Raw genomic sequence first — 21478 nt, 5'->3', positions numbered from 1 at the left:
ATTTTGATAATTTTGTTTTATCTCTTTTACCCCCTGACAAACTCAACGAGAGATCTCTAACGTTGAATTGCTTGCTAACTTGTTGAAACGTTGTCTGGATAGTGGTTTAGTAAAGATGTCAGCGATTTGATCTTCGGCGGAAATATAAGAGACGGATAACTGCTGAGTTGCCACACGTTCACGAACAAAATAAAAATCAATTTCCATATGTTTTGTACAAGCATGAAAGATTGGATTTGCTGTAAGATATGTTGCTCCAATATTGTCGCACCAAATTTTTGGTGCAATATTTGATGCAAGATGAAGTTCAGAGAGAAGTGATTGAAGCCAAATAATTTCTGACGTTGTATTTGTTATAGCTTTATAGTCTGCCTCAGTGCTTGAATGAGATACCGTAGGTTGCTTTTTCGAATTCCATAAGATAAGATTTCGTCTAAGAAATATTATTGGATATCCACTAGTAGAGCGTCTATCTTCAGGAGAACTTACCCAATCCGCATCACTATATGTATGTAAATCTCAAGACGATTTGCAATATAAAAGAAGATCATGTAGAATAGTACCTTTGAGATAGCGAAGTATTCTTTTTACATTATCCCAATTTTGTTCAGCTGGAGCATGCATGAATTGACAAGCACGATTTATCGCAAAAGTAATATTAGGGTGTGTGATAGTGACATATTGTAAGGTCCCAACAATACTTCGATAAATCTATAGATCAGATAGAGCTGAAGATGATAAAGTTAGAGATTTGTTTATAGCAATTGGTGTAGAGATCGGACGTGCTCCATCCATTTTGGCTCTTTGAAGAAGTCCAGTAATGTATTTGCTCTGAAAGAGAAGATAGTCATCCTCATGTGGAATAAGCTCAATCCAAGAAAAAAATGAGCAAAACCCAAATCTCGAGTAGGAAATTCTTGACTGAGAAGACTTAATAATGTTGTGATACCTTTGTGATCATTGTTGGTTATCAGAATGTCATCCACATAAATAACAAAAAATATCATATTTCCATCATTATATTTGTGAAATAGAGACGAGTCAGTCTTTGATCCACAAAATCCTTGAGTTTGTAACCAATTAGATAGTCGATGAAACCATACATGAGGAGCTTGTCGAAGACCATATAAGGATTTCTTGAGTTGACAAACATGAGATGGAAATTGTGGATGAATGAACCCAGGTGGTTGCTCCATAAATACAGTTTCCTCAAGATGACCATGGAGAAATGCATTTGAAATGTCTAATTATCGTACAAGCCAATTAGAACTAACAGCTATCGATAATAATAGTCTAACAGATATAATTTTGATGACTGGGCTAAAAGTGTCATTAAAGTCAATACCTGGTTGTTGACTAAATCATTTAGCTACAAGTCGAGCTTTTGTATCTTTCAAGAGAACCATCAGCTCGATGCTTAACACGGAATACCCATTTAGAGCCCACAACATTCATTGAGGGAGTGCGTGGAACTAGAGTCCATGTTCTATTGCAAAAAAATGCATCAAATTCTGTAGTCATTGCATTACGCCAGTTTGGATTATAAAGTTTAATTAGGGTTTTGATTATAAAGTTTTTCAAAAAGGACATTTGTGATTGAGCAATGGAGTAGGAAGTTGATTTATGAGATCTACTGCAGTGCTAACAGCTTCATCCCAAAATTTGCGCGGAACCGATGCATGATGAAGAAGAGCTAAGGCAGTTTCAACTATATGTCCATGTTTTCTCTCAGTAGAGCCATTTTTTCTGGAGTGTGAGAACAAGAAACTCGATAAACAATTCCACAAGAGACAAGATGACGATGGAGAGCTTGATATTCGCCTCCCCAATCAGAATGAAAAGAGAGTATTTTACGATTAAAAGATCGTTCAATTTGAATTTGAAAATTACAGAATATATCAAATAAATCAGATTTCCTTCTCATAGGATAGAGCCAAGTATATTTACTAAAATAATCAATGAATGTAACATAATATTGGAAACCTTGATTAGATAAAATTGGTGCAGAACCCCAAACATCAGAATGGATTATTTCAAGTGGAAAATTAGAAATATGATCAGATGAAGAGAAATGTAGTTTATGACTTTTAGATTCCATGCAGCCCCTACATGAATGAGATGGAGAGGAGGTAATAGAAGTAGGTAAACCATACCTATTGATGATTGACTGAACAATACGAAGGGAAGGATGGCCAAGTCGAGCATGCCAAGCTGGTTTATTTGTGCGTTCACCAACAAAAGCTTTGATAGAAGAACTCTGAAGACAATAGAGGCCATTTTTTATTCTCCCATAAAATACAATAGCATTTGTTCCTCTATCCTTTATAAGATAATGATTATGATGAAACTCAAAAATGATATTGTTATCAAGACAAAACTGACGTGTAGAAAGTAAATTTTTAGTGATAGATGGAACATGAAAGACATTGCGCATGTGAAAAGTTCGATTAGATAAATGAACATATGTGTTTCCAAGATTAGCAATTTGCAAACCTGAACCATTGCCTACTTGCACCGTATCTGAGTCATAATATGGTATTACGTGTGTAAGGATATTATAATCTGATGTGACATGATGAATTGCTCCAGTGCCAATATACTAATCAGTAGATAAAAGCTCTGGGGGTTTACCACAAGTAGGCACAGACAAAGGAACTTTAGGATATATTTGTGAAATAGATGGTTGTCTTGAGGCTGTAGGACCACCAATGAAATTTGAGTCAAATGGACTAGGACATTGAATGCCAAAATGTCCAATTTCAAGATAAATTTAACATTTTACCCGACACCAATCAAGTCTTTTAGGGCATATATTTCTAGTATGACCAAGAATGTGACAAATCTGACATCGGTCTGAACTTTGCTTTTGGCCTCTTTGATGTCGTCGAGTATTTGACATCTAAAGCAAAATATAACTTGTCCGGTGGCAGTGGAGAAAAACCACGGAGACGAACAAAAAAAATAGAGATTAAGGAAGAGGAAAGAGAAGCAAAGGGGTTGGCAGCGGAATAAGTATTTTTCGTTTGTTCTGGAAAATAGAGAAGAATAAGAAAATTAAAACATGTAGGAGAAACGAAGAGGCTTGAGGGAAAAATTTAAAATTCGCCGTCTATACGATCTCCGCCTCAACGAATTAAGGGAAGATAAAAAAAAATGACTCTAATACCATGTAAGAAGAATAATAGGGAGACAATAAGAAATAATATGATAGCAATAAAATCTATTGTTCATTGATATTTGCCCTAAGGACAATACAATATATAATGTTCAAAAAGTACTTGGTCAATTAACTAATTAATAAATAACAGAATTATTATAAGAATAATTCTGAGAATAATTATAACAGAATTATTAGAATAATCCAAATACTAATATGATTTGATTTGGTAATTTGATCCGGTCAATTTTGATAATTCTATTTTATCTCTTTTAGTAATTGCATCGGTACTTCCTTGTGTTTCGGGTGTCAGATTCGGAAGATGCTCGATCTCATCATCGGTGGATTGAATGTTGGGGTCCTCCTCCCACGGATTCATTATTTCCTTTATCTTCCGAGCTCGAGATGACGCACCTCCACGACCTCTTTCCATTGTAATTGAAAATTAGAAACGAAAGCGTGTAGAGAATACGAAATTGAGATTAAGAGTAGAGAAGATGTGTGTGAAAATGATGAAATGAGCGCTCTATTTATAGAGTTTTGGTATTAACAGACACTAAGGTGACGTTTGATTTATGGATTTGGGAATGAGAGAATGGATTTATTCCCAAACCTTGCGTTTGGTTAATGGGAATGAAATCAAGATTTTGGAATGAAACCCAAAAATTTGGGTATGGATGAAACTCACCCTCTTCCTTGGGTTTTGATAGAATAGGAATGTGAATTAAGTTTTAGACAAAAATACCCTTAGTATATTTGTTCAAATTTTTTTAATTTCACACTCTCTCTCATCATAGTTTCTCTCTCCTTATTTTATCATCACATTTTCTCTTTCAAGATACTTTCTCTCTCCTTATTTTCTCTCTTTTCATTCTCTTCTATCACACTTTCTCTCCCATTACACACTTTCTACTTATTTTTTCAGCATACTTTCTCTTTCATCATACTTTCTCTCTCCTCATTTCTCTCATCACACTTTCTCTCTCTTTATTCTCTCTCATCACACACTCTCTCTTTATTTTCTCTAATCACACTTTTTCTCTCAGCACACTTTCTTTCTCATCATATTTTCTCTCTCCTCAGTCTCGCATTTTCTCTCATCACACTTTCTCTCTCTTCATTTTTCCCCATCATTCTTTTTCTCTCAACCCACTTTCTCTCTCATCATACTTTCTCTGTCCTCACTTTTTCATTTTCTCTCATAATACTTTCTCTCTCTTCATTTTTTCCATCATTATTTCTCTCTCAGCATACTTTCTCTCTTCTCAGTCTCTCATTTTCTCTCATCATGCTTTCTCTCTCTTCATTTTTTCCCAGCACTCTTTCTCTCTCAACTCACTTTCTCTCTCATCATACTTTCTCTCTCCTCATTCTTTCATTTTCTCTCATAATACTTTCTCTCTCTATATTTTTTCCCATCACTCTTTCTCTCTCAGCACACTTTCTCTCTCATCATACTTTTTCTCTTCTTAATTTCTCCTATCATGCACTCTCTCCTCATTTTCTCTGATCATACTTTCTCTCTCTTCATTTTTTCCCAACACACTTTCTCTCTCATCATTTTCTCTCATCATATGTTTATCTCACATTCAACTTTCTCTCTCATCTAATTTTTTCTCTTATTTTCCTGTAAGGGTAAAAAAGGAAATTCAGGTTCATTCCGATTGAAAATATTTAACTAACCAAACATCATTTTTAAGAATGATACCTAAGCTCATATTCATTCTCATTCCATAATACTATGATACTCATTCTCATTCCGATTCTTATGAGAGAACAAATACCCCATAATTCATAATCATTGATCAAAAAATGATCAAATGGTCCTAACCATTGAAAAAAAATACTCAAACCCCCCCTCTCCCAATGGTTATGAACCGCCGGTTAACCGACGGTTCAAGCCATTAAAAAAAAAATTAAGGTTGAACCGACGGGTCGAACTGATGATCCACCAGTTTTGCACCAACGGAATTGAATATATATATCTTATATATATGCGATTTTGATATACTGCGCGACGCGCAAAGTGCGCGTCGCGCAGTATATCATGATTTTTTTATTTTGATTAAAAAATAAATAAAATATATTAATTTTAATTAAAAAAATAAATAAAATATATTTTTTTACGATTTTATTGGTAGAGTTCAGATATCCTAATTGGGATATAATTTTTCAGTTATTTTTTTTTTTTTTTTTTTTTTAAGATTCGACCATATATGCAATAACTCTTTTGTGTTCAGATGCACTTTTTTGGTTCTCTAGGCCCTGTAAGTAGACATTTCCTTTTCCTTCCGTTCTAGTGCTGGATGTTGCATAAAATGGCACCCTTAAGATGGATTCTTCTCCCCCAAGATTTCACAAATTCCCAGGACTTAAAAAGGAAAATCTTGTCAGAATTCTTGATATTTAATTCTGTGTCACTAAAAAAGATAAAAATAAGCTCTTAAATTTTTAATCATACCGTAAATAAAATATGATCATTATTGGGCAAAAATGAGCACACTGTTATTAGAACCTTCAAAAGGTTTTTTTTCAAAAAAAAATGTCAATACAACGTTCTATCATTTTTTTATTTTAAAAATATTTTTATTTTAATAGTTACTCTGCTATAACATATTGATCCAGGGGTAAAAGCGGGTGTCACAGGGATAAATTTTCACCTTTGAAAACTCCTGCGCGGCAGTCAAGTTCCGCACTTGATTCAGCCTCTGAGTTGCACCACCAATGTGCTAGAGAATGCACAAGCCACGCACAAAGAAGACAAGCCAACGTACATGAAAACTCCCAACCTTTTGTATTCACAAACAAAGGATTACAAGTGACTCTCTTGGCAGAATGCTCATACAATCTCTCTTGTGCCTTGCCTTTGCCACCCCCTTGCCTATTTATAATGCATAGGCAGGGTTGGTTTGGCAGTTTACAAGCAGTTGCATGGTAGTTGAGCCGCTCAACTGCCATGCCACATGTCCCAAACCGCCAGCCACCTCGTCGCTGCCTTGGCGCCATGTCAAAGCCAGCCTGCACCCCTGTGCTATCCATGGTTCTGTTTCATGGGCTTGGGCCGAAGTAGCCCCTTTTGTTGCATCTTTCCGTATGTTGCATTGCATGCACCCGCTGCATGCCATGGCTCACGATTTCTCCGAGCCATGCTTGGCCAAATGCTCCGATTCCGCGCGTCCGCTTCTTCGCATCTGTTTGCCACCATCAAGTCGACCTCCCGCTCGACTTGTGCTCGGACAGTGCCCACGCACTGTCATATGTCCACCCGCTGCTTGGCATGTCTTGCGCACATGCCCACTATGCTGGATCCAAGGAGCAACGAGCCAATCCTTACGCCCAGCCATGCCGTCGAGTCTAAGGGGCTAACAAACCACCCCCACTAGAAGAAGTCGACGTCCTCGTCGATTGCTTCTGTAAGTATGCTTGGATTTGCTTCTCAAATTGCCACAAAGTAACATCTCTTTCCCATGTAGCCTATGACTTGGGTTTTCCTTTCCACAGAACCAAGAATTCTGTCCTTCTATTCTTTTTGCTCATACCAAATGTTCTATGGCTCAAGATCTCCGCAACATCATCACTGAATTGCTTCCGTACAACAGGCAGAGCTCTCTTGGCACAGATTCTTGAGGGATCCATGTCATCTGCATGATATTTTTTCAAGAAACTTACATGGAATGTGGGATGTACCTTGAGCCTTTCAAGCAAGTTCAGCCTGTAAGTCACATTACCAACCTTCTCCACTATTTTGAAGGGTCCGTCATACTTGGCAATTAGCCCCCGGTGAGAATTCTTGCTACTTATTCTCTTCCAGATTTGAGGCGTGAGTTTCAGTAATACCTCGTCCCCAACAGAGAATTCCAAAGGCCTTCGTTTCTTATCAGCATACTTTTTCATCCTTCTAGCCGCTTTCCTCAAACTGTCTTGGGCTTCCTCAAGCAACTCCTGCTTTTCCCTTGCATATCTGTAGGCTGCAGGGCATTTTCCTCCAGACTTTTGCTTTGCTATCTCCATAGGAGTTGTTGGTTGTTCACCCAGCACTATTTCAAATGGATTTTTTTCCGTTGCTGAGGACTTGTTCAGATTGTAGTAGAATTGCGCACTGTCCAGCAACCCCAACCAGTTCTTCTGACTTGCTGTCACATAGTGCCGCAAGTATTCTTCAAGCACATGGTTTATTCTCTTAGTTTGCCCGTCTGTCTGCGGATGATTTGCTGTTGAAAATTTTAAGTCGGTCCCCATCATATTAAACAAGGACGTCCAAAATCTCCTAGTGAATCGAGTGTCCCTGTCACTCACAATGTCATTAGGCAAGTCAAAGAACTTTACCACATGACGGTAGAATAATTCCGCATCAACATCCGAGGGGCAAGCCGAAGGAGCTGCAATGAAAATAGCATATTTTGAGAATTTGCCCACCACCACCATGATGGAAGACATGTCGTCCACCTTCGGGAAGCCACTAATAAAGTCCATAGAGACAAAAACCCAAGGTTTCTCCGGAATGGGCAGCGACTGAAGTAGTCCTGCCTCCTTTTTTCTTTCTGTCTTGTCTTGTTGGCACACAAGACAAGTTTTGACGTAGGCTTCTACGTCGTTCTCCATCTTTGGCCATATGTAAGAACGGGCCAACAAAGCCAGCATCCGCTCAACACCCGGATGTCCAGCCCATAGTGGATCATGAGTTTCTTTGAGTAACTCTTTCCGCAGACCACCCGCTGCAGGCACAAAGACTCCCCCCCCCCCCTTGTAGATTAGGAGATCGTCCTTCAATCCAGTACCGCCGAATGACTCCGTCTCTTACTTGCTGCACCAACTTCCCATAAGTTGTGTCACTTGCAGCAACAACCTTTATCCTGTCCAACATATCAGATTCTACTCTTGAGATAGAGTAGAAAGTAGCAAAAACTTCCTTCCGACTCAATGCATCAGCCACTTGATTGTGCTTTCCAGGTTTGTGCTCCCAAGCAAAGTCATACTCGGCTAAGAATTCTTGCCAACGGGCCTGCTTAGGAGACAACTTTTTTTGTGTTGCAAAGAAAGTGTTAGCAACGTTGTCAGTTCAAACAAGAAATTTTGTTCCCACCAAATATACCCGCCAAACCTGTAGGCAATGCACTACTGTCACCATCTCTTTTTCATGGGTAGAGTACTTCTGTTCTGCCGCATTGAGTTTTCTGCTCTCAAAGGCAATGGGATGGCCTTCTTGCACCAACACGTCGCCAATGGCTCTATCAGAAGCATCCGTATGAACTTCGAAGGGCAATTCGAAGTCCGATAATCGCAATACAGGTTCAGATGTTATAGCTGTCTTCAATTTTTCAAATGCTTCCTTGCATGCATCTGACCATTCCCACCGCATGTTCTTCTTTAGGAGGTCTGTCAATGGGGCAGCCTTCTTTGAATATCCAGCGATAAACTTGTGGTAGTAGTTCGCCAAGCCCAAGAATAATCGTAGTTCTGGAATAGTTGAAGGGGTCTGCCATTCAACAATGGCAAGCACCTTCTTTGGATCCATCTGCACCTGGCACTTGCTGACTATATGTCCCAAGAACATGACTTCTTGGCTTGCAAATTCGCACTTCTCTTTCTTCACAAAGAGTTGATGCTTCCTTAGCCGCTCGAGCACCATCCCCAAGTGCTCCTCCTGTTGGTTGCTACTCGGAAAACCTAGAGGTTCCACTGTACAAAAATTTTGTACAAAGGTCTGAACCTTTTCCTAGCTACCATGTGTTCTTTTAAATTAAATTTTTGATCGCCTGTGGAACTTAACACGTTTGATCCAAAACTTAATTTATTTGTTCTTTTAGGTTTTGACTTGGATCTCCTGCGGAACTTAACACGTTTGATCCAAATCACCTAAGTTATTAATTCCATTAAATATTAATTTCCAAAATTGGTTCCCAGTACTAACGTGGCGAGGCACATGGCCTTCTTGGATATGGGAGCAACCACCACTGACTAGACAAAACCTTTTAAGGAAAGCTAATATTTAATTTCCTAAAATAACTTTAGGTCAACCGAAAAGAATAATCAAATCACAAGGAAAAGAAAAACAAAAGAACACTATATCGAAAAAAAATTCGAAACACTAGAATCGTATGCCTCTTGTATTTAGTATTATTTCCAAAAATAACTAGTATGATGCGAAAAAAAAATTTACTAGTTATACCTTTTAGAAAGACCTCTTGATCTTCTACCGTATTCCTCTTCTAACCTCGGACGTTGTGTGGGCAACGATCTTCCGAGATGAGAACCACCTAGCACCTTCTTCTTCCTTACAAGTTTCGGCCATCAAAACTTCTCCTAGGATGAAGAGGTTCGGCCACCACCACCATGCTCCAAGGGATGCTAGAAAAGAGGTTTCTTTTCTCTCCTTCTTCTCCTTCTTAGTTCCGGCCACCAAAGCTATCTCCACCATGAGAAAATTTCGGCCACACAAAGGAGAGGAGAGGAAAGAAAGGGTCGGTCACACCCAAGGAAGAAAAGAGGGAGAAAAATAATAGAGTTGTTCACCCATGAAGGCACCTCTACCCCCTCTTTTATAATCCTTGGTCTTGGCAAATAAGGAAATTTAAATAAAAACTTCCTTAATTCTTTTGCCATGAAAAGGAAAATTTATTTAATTAAAAATAATTTTTCTCTTCTCAATTTACAATGGTCGGCCATTATACAAATCTCCAAGCAAATAAAATTTTAAACACAAATTAAAACTTCCTTATTTGCTTACGGAAATTTATAAAATTTTTCCAATAATTTTATCCCTTCATGATTGGTTAATAAAAAGAAATTTTATAAATTAAATCTTTCTTTTAAACATGTGGATAAAAAGAAAGTTATCTCTAAAAATTAAAATCTCTTTCAATCTACAAATAAGAAAAGATATCAAATCTTTTCTTAATCTTTTGTAGAAACTTATAAAAGATATTATTTAATTTTTAAACTCTCTTTTAAATAATGAACATGTTTAAAAAGTAAAGTTTTCTTAAAATTTAAAATCCACCTTTTAATCAATAAATAAGGAAAGATTTTAAATTTTTAAACTCTCTTTTAAACATGTGGATGATTTACAAATAAGAAAAATTTTTAATAAAAATTAAAACCATCCTTTTAATCTACAAATAAGGAAAGAGATTAATCTCTTCTCTTAATCTTTTGTAGAAAGCTATAAAAGGAAATTTTAATTTTTAAACTCTCTTTTAAATCATGATATCCACATAAGAAATAATTTTAATAAAAAAAACCCTTTTAATATTCTAGTGGTCGGCCACCTAAGCTTGGGACCCAAGCTTTGGCCGGCCACCTACATGGCTCATCCACTTGGTCTTGGCCGGCCCTAGCTTGGGTTCCAAGCTAGCTTGGCCGGCCCTAGCTTGGGTTCCAAGCTAGCTTGGTCGGCCCCATTGGATGGGTAAGAAGGTGGGTATGCGGTGGGTATAAATCTCTATATATTAGAGGCTACGATAGGGACCGAGAGGAGGAATTGGTTTTGGTCTCCTGATAAAATTAAGCATCCCGTGTTCGCCCCGAACACACAACTTAATTTTATCAATAATAATTCATTCCACTAAAGAACTATTATTGAACTACCGCACCAATCCCAAATTATATTTTGGGCTCCTTCTTATTATGAGTGTGTTACTCTCCCTGTGTTTAAGATAACAAATGTCCACTAATTAAGTAAGTTACTGACAACTCACTTAATTAATATCTAGCTCCAAGAGTAGTACCACTCAACTTCATCGTCATGTCGGACTAAGTCCACCTGCAGGGTTTAACATGACAATCCTTATGAGCTCCTCTTAGGGACATTCTCAACCTAGATTACTAGGACACAGTTTCCTTCTATAATCAACAACACACACTATAAGTGATATCATTTCCCAACTTATCGGGCTTATTGATTCATCGAATTAAATCTCACCCATTGATAAATTAAAGAAATAAATATCAAATATATGTGCTTGTTATTATATTAGGATTAAGAGCACATACTTCCATAATAATTGAGGTTTTTATTCCTTTATAAAGTCAGTATAAAAGAAACGACCTCTAATGGTCCTACTCAATACACTCTTAGTGTACTAATGTAATTATATAGTTAAGATAAACTAACACCTAATTACACTACGACCTTCCAATGGTTTGTTCCTTTCCATCATGGTCGTGAGCTACTGTTTATAATTTATAAGGTACTGATAAGATGATCTTCTGTGTGTGACACCACACACCATATTATCTACAATATAAATTAATTGAGCAACTACATTTATCATAAATGTAGACATTTGACCAATGTGATTCTTATTTCTAGATAAATATTTATACCAAAAGCTAGGCTTTTAGTATACACTCTAACACCTCCAAGTGCTCCTCCAAGGACTTGCTGTAGATAACAATATCGTCCAAGTAAACTACAACAAAGTTATTCAAGAAGTCGTACAGCACCTCGTTCATTAAGTTGCAGAAAGTGGCAGGGGCATTGGTCAAGCCAAAAGGCATGACCAGAAACTCGTATGAACCATAACGAGTTACACATGTTGTCTTTGCCTCGTCTCCTTTTGCAATTCTGACTTGCCAATATCCCGATCGCAAGTCAAGTTTCGAAAACCAGGATGTCTTGCTTTGTCTGTCCAACAGATCTTGCACTAGTGGAACAGGGTACTTGTTTTTCACCGTCACTTTGTTCAGGGCCCTATAGTCCACGCACATCCTCAGGTCACCATCCTTCTTCTTTTGGAACAGCACTGGTGCACCAAAAGGAGCCTTTGATGGTCGCACATGTCCTGCTTCCAGCAACTCGCTCAATTGCTTTCGTAATTCCACAAGTTCCAAAGGAGACATGCGGTATGGTGAACTCGCAGGAGGGACAGCACCAGGGATGAGTTCGATTTTGTGGTCGATATTCCTCCTTGGTGGTAAGCATCTCGGCAACTCCGAAGGCATCACATCTTCAAATTTCGACAGAATGTCTTGAACACCAATTGGCAGTTCAACATTCTGGTTTGGTTTCGCATCGATCAAGGCCGCCAAGTAAGTTGTTTCACCTCGCCTCATGCCTTTCTCCAAGGATATGGCTGATATAATGTTGGTCTTCCCCTTGTTCTGGCCCTTTCCGTAAGGATGCACAGCCGATACGAAGCACGGGTTGGACTCTTGCATTACCATCACTCCATCCAAGTGAGGCATAGGCACCGTCTTCGTCTTTCGTAAGAAATCCATACCAAGTATGATTTGGAAATCTTCAAGTGGAATCACCATCATGTTTGCTTTCCCCACCTGAGTGCCAACAGTTAAAGGTACGTTGTAAGCCATACCCACAACTGCTTGCGCCTTGGCATTCACCGACTTGATGTATTTCGGGTATTTGCTTATTGACAGCCCATAGTCTTGCACCAGTTTGGCAGATATAAAGGTATGAGTAGCCCCTGTATCCACCATAGCATAAGCACTTTTCCCGTTCAGCATCACAAAAATGTGCAGGAGTTGAGAATGAGCCCGCACCATGTCCTCTGACATATTGGTTAGTAATTCAAGGGACTCATAAGCAACAATTGTGTTGAGCAATTTTAAAGGATTGACAAGTGTAGCAACTTCCTGTTCGTAGTCATCCTCTTTGTCATCCAACAAGAGAGCGTTTAACTTCTCGCGTTTCGGACAGTCCTTGGCAAAATGGGGGTCGTTGCATAGGAAACAGCCCTGATTCTTCAAGTTATCTTTCCCTCAAACCGCCGAATGTTCTACTTTTCCTTTGCCATGGTTGTTCCCCGAATCCTTCTTTTAGCATCCTTCTTGCCTTCCTTCTTCCAATCTCCTTTCTTGTCCTTGCGAACAAAATTGGACTTGGAAGATGAAGACATGTTCATATTTTCCTTGCTCATGCGAAGGTCCACCAAGGCATCAGCAGCAGCAATTGCACTAGGCAAATCTCTCACGTTTTGCCTACGAAGTTCAACCTGCGCCCAAGGTTGTAAGCCATACAAGAAATTATACAGTTTGTCCTCCTCGGACATATTCTGAATGTCCAGCATCAAAGAACTGAATTCTTTGACATAGTCTCGCACAGAACCGCTCTGTTTGAGACACTTTAAGTCATCGCGCGCAATCCAGGAAGTATTGCCAGGAAGGAATTGGTCCTTCATTTCCTTCTTCAACCGATCCCACGTATCAATCTTCTGTCGGCCCGCATTTGCATCATCTACCATGCGAGTCCGCCACTAGAGTTTCGCATCGCCAATAAGGTACATGCTAGAGATTGTTACCTTCTCAATTTCAGACACTTTGGCAGCAACAAAGTACTGCTCCATGTCCCACAGAAAGTTCTCGAGTTCCTTGGCACTCCGCGTGCCTCCGAAAGACTTTAGTTTAGGAACTCTCACCAATGGACGTTGAGGCACCGCTTCGGAACTAGAAGCCATTGCTCTTCGCAGAACAATGATTTCATAGCGAAGATCCTCGTTGTTCTTCCACATTTGCGCCATCTCTTCCATAAGAGATTCTTGGATATGCAACACACTTGCTTCCAAGGTGAGGACCCTTGCAACCAGATCGCAAACATCCTCTCCATTCGGTACCGCTCCAAGCAAGGCTTCCACAGAAGAAAGCCTTTCCCTTAGTTCGTGGCTACCACCAGCCATGAATTTGGGCCCTGATACTAGTTGTCATAGGGGTAAATTTTCACCTTTGAAAACTCCTGCGCGGTAGTCAAGTTCCGTACTTGATTCAGCCTCCGAGTTGCACCACCAATGTGCTAGAGAATCACAAGCCACGCACAAAGAAGACAAGCCAACATACAGGAAAACTCCCAACCTTTTGTATTCACAAACAAAGGATTACAAGTGACTCTCTTGGCAGAATGCTCATACAATCTCTCTTGTGCCTTGCCTTTGCCACCCCCTTGCCTATTTATAATGCATAGGCAGGGTTGGTTTGGCAGTTTACAAGCAGTTGCATGGCAGTTGGCTCAACTGCCATGCCACATGTCCCAAACCGCTAGCCACCTCGTCGCTGCCTTGGCGCCATGTCAAAGCCAGCCTGCACCCCTGTGTTGTCCATGGTTCTGCTTCATGGGCTTGGGCCGAAGTAGACCCTTTTGCTGCATCTTTCCATATGCTGCATTGCATGCACCCGCTGCATGTCATGGCTCACGATTTCTCCGAGCCATGCTTGGCCAAATGCTCCGATTCCGCGCGTCCGCTTCTTCGCATCTGTTTGCCACCATCAAGTCGACCTCCCGCTCGACTTGTGCTCGGACAGTGCCCACGCACTGTCATATGTCCACCCGCTGCTTGGCATGTCTTGCGCACATGCCCACTATGTTGGATCCAAGGAGCAACGAGCCAATCCTTGCGCCCAGCCATGCCGTCGAGTCTAAGGGGCTAACAGCGGGGGACCCTCGTTGGCGGGAGGTCAACGACACGTGGAGGTCAATGGTCAAGAGGGTCAACCCCCAAGGTCGTGCTGAGCGGATTGGCGGGCCACTGAGCATCCGACCGACCGAACATCCGGCCAGGGGTCTCCCAGGTCGGACGAAAGACAGTCCGACCAGGGGTCAGGTTTCCGATGCTCAAGGTAAAAGAGTCTCTGGGCCGAGCGGACATGCCGCTCGACCGAGCCACAGGACAATAAGGCGCAATCCCATCCGAGCACATGAGCAGGGCTTCCCCGCCCGGTCCGAGATATGCGCATACCCAGAGGCCATGAGCGTCGAGTGACCGGTCCGCTCGGTCCGGGAACAGGCAAGAGGCGCAAAGGGACAAAAGGGACCGCTGGTAACATCATCCTCGAGACACCTGCCGCAGACAAACAGCATGGTCGGCGGCCGGAGTGGACAGAGTATCGTACGGTGGAAGTTTCCACCGTCACGTCAGGGATATGCTCAGACGATTGCGGAATGGTGTCAGACATGCTTTTCTGACACAACCCTACTGAGGTATGTTTGGGGAAACGTACATGCATCGAGAAGCATGCCCGCGCCTCCCCGGGGTCCTATATAAGGACCCCCAGACTTCAACGGAGGTATGTGATTCTCATTACTATAGCCACAGTAGTGTTACTTTGCTCCTCTTCTTCTTCACTGCCTGACTTGAGCGTCGGAGGGTCATTGCCGGGAAACCCCTCCCGGTTCGGCTTCTTTGCAGGTTCGCCGGAGGTCCACACCATCATCAGAGGATAGCGGAAAGCGCCACGTCCCCAGCATCCATCGACTCAGCGCTCGGACAGGATCACATATAAAATAAATTAATTCAATTTTGGTCAAAAATATTATATACATAGAGGATATCACTACAAGAGTTTTAAAGTGGTTTCAATTATTTTGACAAATTTACATAATTTTGATGAAGTTAATATATATATAATATTTTATTTAATATGTTGTAACTAATTATTACATATCATAGTAGCTATTTTGTAGGTGTTGGAATAAGAATATTTTTAAAATACAGTGAGGTGTTATTTTTATTTTTAAAATAATGTCCTTCTGATTAACAAGATAAATACGGGTCTTTTGATTTTTTTCCACAATCGTTATTTTCCTGTCCTAGCATTTCTTTATCAATTATAATTTCACCTAATTGTTTTTTTTTCCATTTTGTGTATTTAGGATTTTTAATTGTGGAAATGGGAAGAAAAAAAAATAAAAGTTATATTTCAAATTTGACGTGAATAAAAGATTACTAGTTAGGACATGTTCATGCAAAAAGCAAATGACCGTCGACAGCAGGATTCGAACCTGCGCAGGCAAAGCCCAACAGATTTCGAGTCTGTCTCCTTAACCACTCGGACATATCGACATTTTTGTTACGATGTAAGTAACTTAATCTAATATTTTAAAATGTGACAAAAGCGATCGATGCCACGTTCGCAGCCAGTGACACCCCAAAGTCCATCACCTTCGCCGTCCGATCCTTTGTCCAGCAGGTGTTGGGAGTGTCTCGGCGGATGATCGTCGGCATCGCGTAGGAGTGCAGCTGTTCGATTACCCTCTCCGCGTCGAGCGGCACGGTGAGCTAGCCTCACCGTCCACGTACGAGTTCAGCGGCGAGCCGGCTACAGAGAACTCCGGTAGAGGTGGTTGTTCAGGGTGACGTTGGCCACGTGCTCGTACCCGGACGAGCTTCCAGATGGCTCGTCCCGCCGAACCATATGTTCATGCCGCCGCGACGACGGCAGCGCGCGTCGGGAGTTTCAAGGGACGTCTAGGCGCTCGATTTTCCGCAGGCGAGGAAATTGTAATAATTATAGTTATGCTATAATATAAAAACTTCAATTCTAATTAAATATTAATAAAGTGTATTGTATTTTCATAGTATTCCATTCTAGCGATCCGACTAATTTCAGAGTATAACTCAACAGATTTAGAAATTTTAGTTAGGGGGTCAATTCATATAAAATTATCAAATATAATTTATATTAATTAAAAGATGAACAAAGTTAAAATATTAGCATGGACTTGTTGATAATAGTTTTTTTCTTTTTAATTCTTTGATGGATATTCGGGTCATAATTCATAATCTTATAATCTTACCCTTATATCCGACGGAAGATCAATTAAATCTGAACTAATATACGAAGTTTATCCCAAAAAAAAAAAAACTCTACAAACTTTTTCTCAACTGACTCCCATTTTTCAGCAGGTTCATCAATATTTTTTTTTAAGAAAACGATAATTTTTGAACATTTTATTTTTATGAAAAATATATATAATTTTAAAAAATGACTTAAGAATATTTAGTCATCCTGTCCGAAATTCGAAAAGGTGGATACTAGAAACGTGGCACTTTTGCTAACCTCCAAGGGACTTTGCTCCTACCTACAATACAAATAGCGTCAGTACCGAGCCAGGAAGGGATCCCCGACGATGACCCTCCGACACTCAAGTCAGTCTTCGGCGAAGCAAGAAGCAAAGGAAACTGTAGAACAACTGTAGAGATCGCGAGAAAAGTATACCTCCATCCATGTCTGGACCCCCCCCTTTATATAGGGTTTCTGTAGCGTATGTGCACGCTTCTTAAAGCGGGCGCACTATCCCAAACCTTCTGTGAATAGTCATGTCAGTAAAGTGCCCCTGATACAGTACCTTAACGACCCGGGCATATCTCTGAAGTGACAGTGGAAACTTCCGCCGTACGATCTTCTGTCTGACCATGTCACCCGTCAGTGGCACTAATTCCCAAAAGAATATTAAAGGATATCTCTGGTGTTTGTTGCTCAGCCGAACGGGACCGTCGTTCGGCGAGGAGTTCCCTGTCCCTGTGTCATTCGTTGTTGGGCCGAGTGGGGTGGTCGCTCAGCTGGAGTCTCCGTTGTCTGGCTGATGAATCTACTGTTGGGGTTACAAAGTTGCAAACATAGTCCCACATTGAAAACACATAGGAAAGATCATGAGTTTATAAGAGAAAAGATATCTTCATTGGCATGAGACCTTTTGCGTAGAGCTCAAGAGCAAAACCATGAGGGTTTAGACCCAAAGTGGACAATATCATGCAATTATGGAGATATCTAAATTATTTTCGATCATACATCTACTACTTGGCTGAGCGAGGTATGACCGAGACCGCTCGGTCGATACTTCCACTGTTTGGTTGCTGCATGTCTAAACCGAATGATGTAGCCGCTCGACTATAGTAGCATTGTCCGTGTGTGGCTCGCTTGACCATGACTACTCTGTTGATCTGATCATTGATGTAAAACCGAGCAGGGTGGCCGCTCGGCATGCTTTTGCAGACACTTGGCGTTCATTCCTGTCTTGAGCGTCTTAGCTCAGCCGATGGTTGAACTAGTGAGGATGTCAGATCGAGCCTTTTATATCTTGGCCGGGCGAATCATTCGCTCGCTTGACTTGTGATAGTGAATATTGATCTCTTGACTTTGACCTCTATTGTCTTCGCCCGGCTAACTTATGATAGTGAGCATTGATCTCTTGACTTTGACCTTTACTGCATTATTTAGAATTGATAAAATTAAAACATATTGAAAATCAATCCTCCGAAACAATAGAAAAAAATTAAAATTCTATTATCAAAATAGATAAAAAGTCAAAACATCCAACTTAAATAGGAAAAGAAGAGACCAGATGTTGTCAGCGTTGAAAAGAGGTAATTGAAAAGTAGACAAGAGGTTTTGTGAAAAAGATTCAAAATAGGATTTTATTTTTAAGGATGTATTAGTAATTATTTAAAAAAAATGAGGGGCTCCTTTACCGGTCCCTTTATTGTTGGTATAATATCTCCCGAGTCAAATTAATCAGGTTGATTAAGTTTGAGTTGATTTAAATTTGAGTCTTGATATTTAGATTTCGATGTTTGACAATACATGGATATGATATGTATAATCATCCGTTTGAGGAGATTGTTGATACAATTCCCCCCGGTCAAAGTTGACCAATTAGATATGAAGAAGAGTCAAGTAGGTCAAAGAGTTGACCGAATACTTGACTGGGAAAGTCCTGGTGAGTGAAGTCAGACAGGTGAAAGTCCTGGTGAGTGAAGTCAGGTAGTTGGGAAATCCTAATGAGTGAAGTCAGATGAAAATCCTAGTGAGTGAAGTTAGGCAGTTGAAAAGTCCTGGTGAGTAAAGTCAGACAGATTGAAAGTCCTAACTGGAGGTTAGGCAGTTGAAAGTCCTGATGAGTGAAGTCAGGCACGTGGAAATCTAGGTGGATCAACGCTAACCGGACACCTGGTGTTGTGGAGTCCAAGTAGGTCAAAGGATTGACCGGATACTTGGCATGAGGAAATCTAGGTGGATCAAGGGCGACTGGACATCTGGTGGAAGTCTAAGTTGGTCATGGAGGATCGGACACTTGGCACGAGTAGAAAAGTTCAAGTTGGTCAAAGGAATTGACCGGACATTTGGTGGAGAAGTCTTAACAGGTCAAGGTTGACCGAATGCTAGGCATCTTTGTCTTGTCATCTACACATTTATTAACAGATGTCGTTCCCCTTTGCTTTTCTTCCCCTTATTAATTGTCTTTCTTTCCCGCGCAGTGTTATTCCTTGCGCTGGTTGGACAGTCTATTTATGAGTACAATGCTAACGTTGTACTCAAAGCCGATCAAATGCCCCGATCGGCTCGTATTACAAGCCTTTTCGGCACGGGCTCCTGGCCCATTCGGCGGGCCGATTAATTAGAGCATCGGCTGCCGATCGTCTGGCCGACTGGATGGTAATCCCTCCGATAGGTCGAGGCACCCACATTGTACCTCGCTTATCCTTACGTGTTGATCTCTTTGACTTTCCTTGAACCTTGAACCTTGAACGTGGCAATTGGCTTGCGCTAGGTAAGCTCTTCTTATCGCCGCATCACATAGTTATTAAAAAAAAAAAAATAACTCGATGCACAAAGCTCCCGTCATACGGGTTGCCGAGGAAGAATCCATTATACGTACCCTTACCTTACTTTTTACAAGAGGCTAGTTCGAGAATTCAAATCTGTGACCTTTTAATGACAATAACTTTACTATTGCGTCAAGTCTCCCCTTCGGGAAAAAAATAAGTTATATTTCAAATATGACATGAATAAAAGATTACTGAGTAAGACATGTTCATAACAAATGACAACCGTCGACAGCAGGATTCGAACCTGCGCAGGCAAAGCCCAACAGATTTCGAGTCTGTCTCCTTAACCACTCGGACATATCGACATTTGTTGTTAACTTGTAAGTAATTTAATCAAGTATTTTAAAATGCGACAAAAGCGATCGCTGTCACGTTCGCAGCCAGTGACACCCCAAAGTCGACCACCTTCGCCGTCCTCCACTCCTTTGTCCAGCAGGATGTTGGGAGTGCGGCTGTTCGATTACCCTCTCCGCGTCGAGCGGCACGGGGAGCTAGCCTCACCGTCCACGTACGAGTTCAGCGGCGAGCCGGCTACAGAGAACTCCGGTAGAGGTGGCTGTTCAGGGTGACGTTGGCCACGTGCTCGTACCCGGACGAGCTTCCAGATGGCTCGTCCTGCCGAACCAACTGTTCATGCCGCCGCGACGACGACAGCGTCGGGAGTTCAAGGGACGTCTAGGCGCTCGATTTTCCGCAGGCGAGGAAATTGTAATAATTATAGTTATGCTATAATATAAATACTTCAATTCTAATTAAATACTAATAAATTGTATTGTATTTTCGTAGGATCCAATTCTAGCGATCAGACTAATTCAGAGTATAACTCAACAGATTTAGAAATTTTAGTTAGGGGATAATTCATATAAAATTACAAAATATAATTTATATTAATTAAAAGATGAACAAAGTTAAAATATTAGCATGGACTTGTTGATAATATTTTTTTCCTTTTTAATTCTTTGATGGATATTAGGTTCATAATTTATAATCTTAAATCTTACTCTTAGATCCGACGGAAGATCATTTAAGTTTATCAAAAAAACTCTACAAACTTTTTTTCAACAAAAGTTTCATGACTCCTATTTTTCAGCAGGTTGATCAATATTTTTTAAGAAAATGATAATTTTTGAACATTTTATTTTTATGAAAAATATCTTGGCATATTATATATAGTTTAAAAAATGACTTAAATATTTAGAATTGATAAAACTAAAACATATTGAAAATCAATCCTCCAAAGCAATAGAAAAAGATTTAAAAATCTATTATCAAACTGTGCACTAGATAAATTCAAGAAACGTAGATAAATTATGGAAAGACCTTCAACATTACATATGGTTCAAACTCTGTTGGTGTTCGAAAATGTCCAGTGTGAAATTTGAACCCTTATTATATGAGAATGATCCCCATCGTTTTACCACAACACCATGTCTCAGGTCACTAATAAATTGTATTGTAGCAATTATAATTTATAATTATTACAATGTGAATATTTTATCTTTGCTCAACACTTATCAATATTATGTTATGTATCACTTCTATTCTGATTAACATAGGTCAATATTGATTAATATATGTCAACATTATGTTTATGTCATAATTACTACAACACAATCAATTTATTTTTAATCAATACTTATTAATATCATGTTGTAGTAACTATGCAATTATATTTACTTTATAGTTATAGTAAATGATACAATTATATAATAGTTACGGGATTGTAACCGATAATTATACAATAATTATGCTTTTATGACTATTACAAGCATATACAAATAAAAATGATTTTAAAAAGTAAAATGTACACCAGTTTAATATGCGGATGTTCTTTTCAAAATCGATGAAATATATATATTTTTCTATCAATTTCAATTAAAAAAGACGTTTTTTTACCCTCTTGTTCTTATCATTGCTAGACTCTTTTTATCCTCTTTGATACGGTGCATGATAGTGGGGTCGGATAAAGGATGTGATCGGAAGT

The 21478-nt window shown here is 39.9% G+C and overlaps 2 non-coding genes across 2 annotated transcripts; both read right to left on the bottom strand.

The window, feature by feature from the left end:
* Nucleotides 1-15866: 15866 nt before the first annotated feature.
* On the bottom strand, nucleotides 15867-15948 carry TRNAS-CGA. The gene has a single exon. It is a non-coding gene; the product is annotated as a tRNA-Ser (tRNA).
* Nucleotides 15949-19717: 3769 nt separating this feature from the next.
* TRNAS-CGA lies at nucleotides 19718-19799 on the bottom strand. The gene has a single exon. It is a non-coding gene; the product is annotated as a tRNA-Ser (tRNA).
* Between the last annotated feature and the right edge of the window lie 1679 nt (nucleotides 19800-21478).

Source organism: Zingiber officinale, chromosome 4A, assembly GCF_018446385.1.
Source record: "Zingiber officinale cultivar Zhangliang chromosome 4A, Zo_v1.1, whole genome shotgun sequence".
Lineage (NCBI taxonomy): Eukaryota > Viridiplantae > Streptophyta > Magnoliopsida > Zingiberales > Zingiberaceae > Zingiber > Zingiber officinale.
This window is presented reverse-complemented; position numbering and strand designations above follow the sequence as displayed.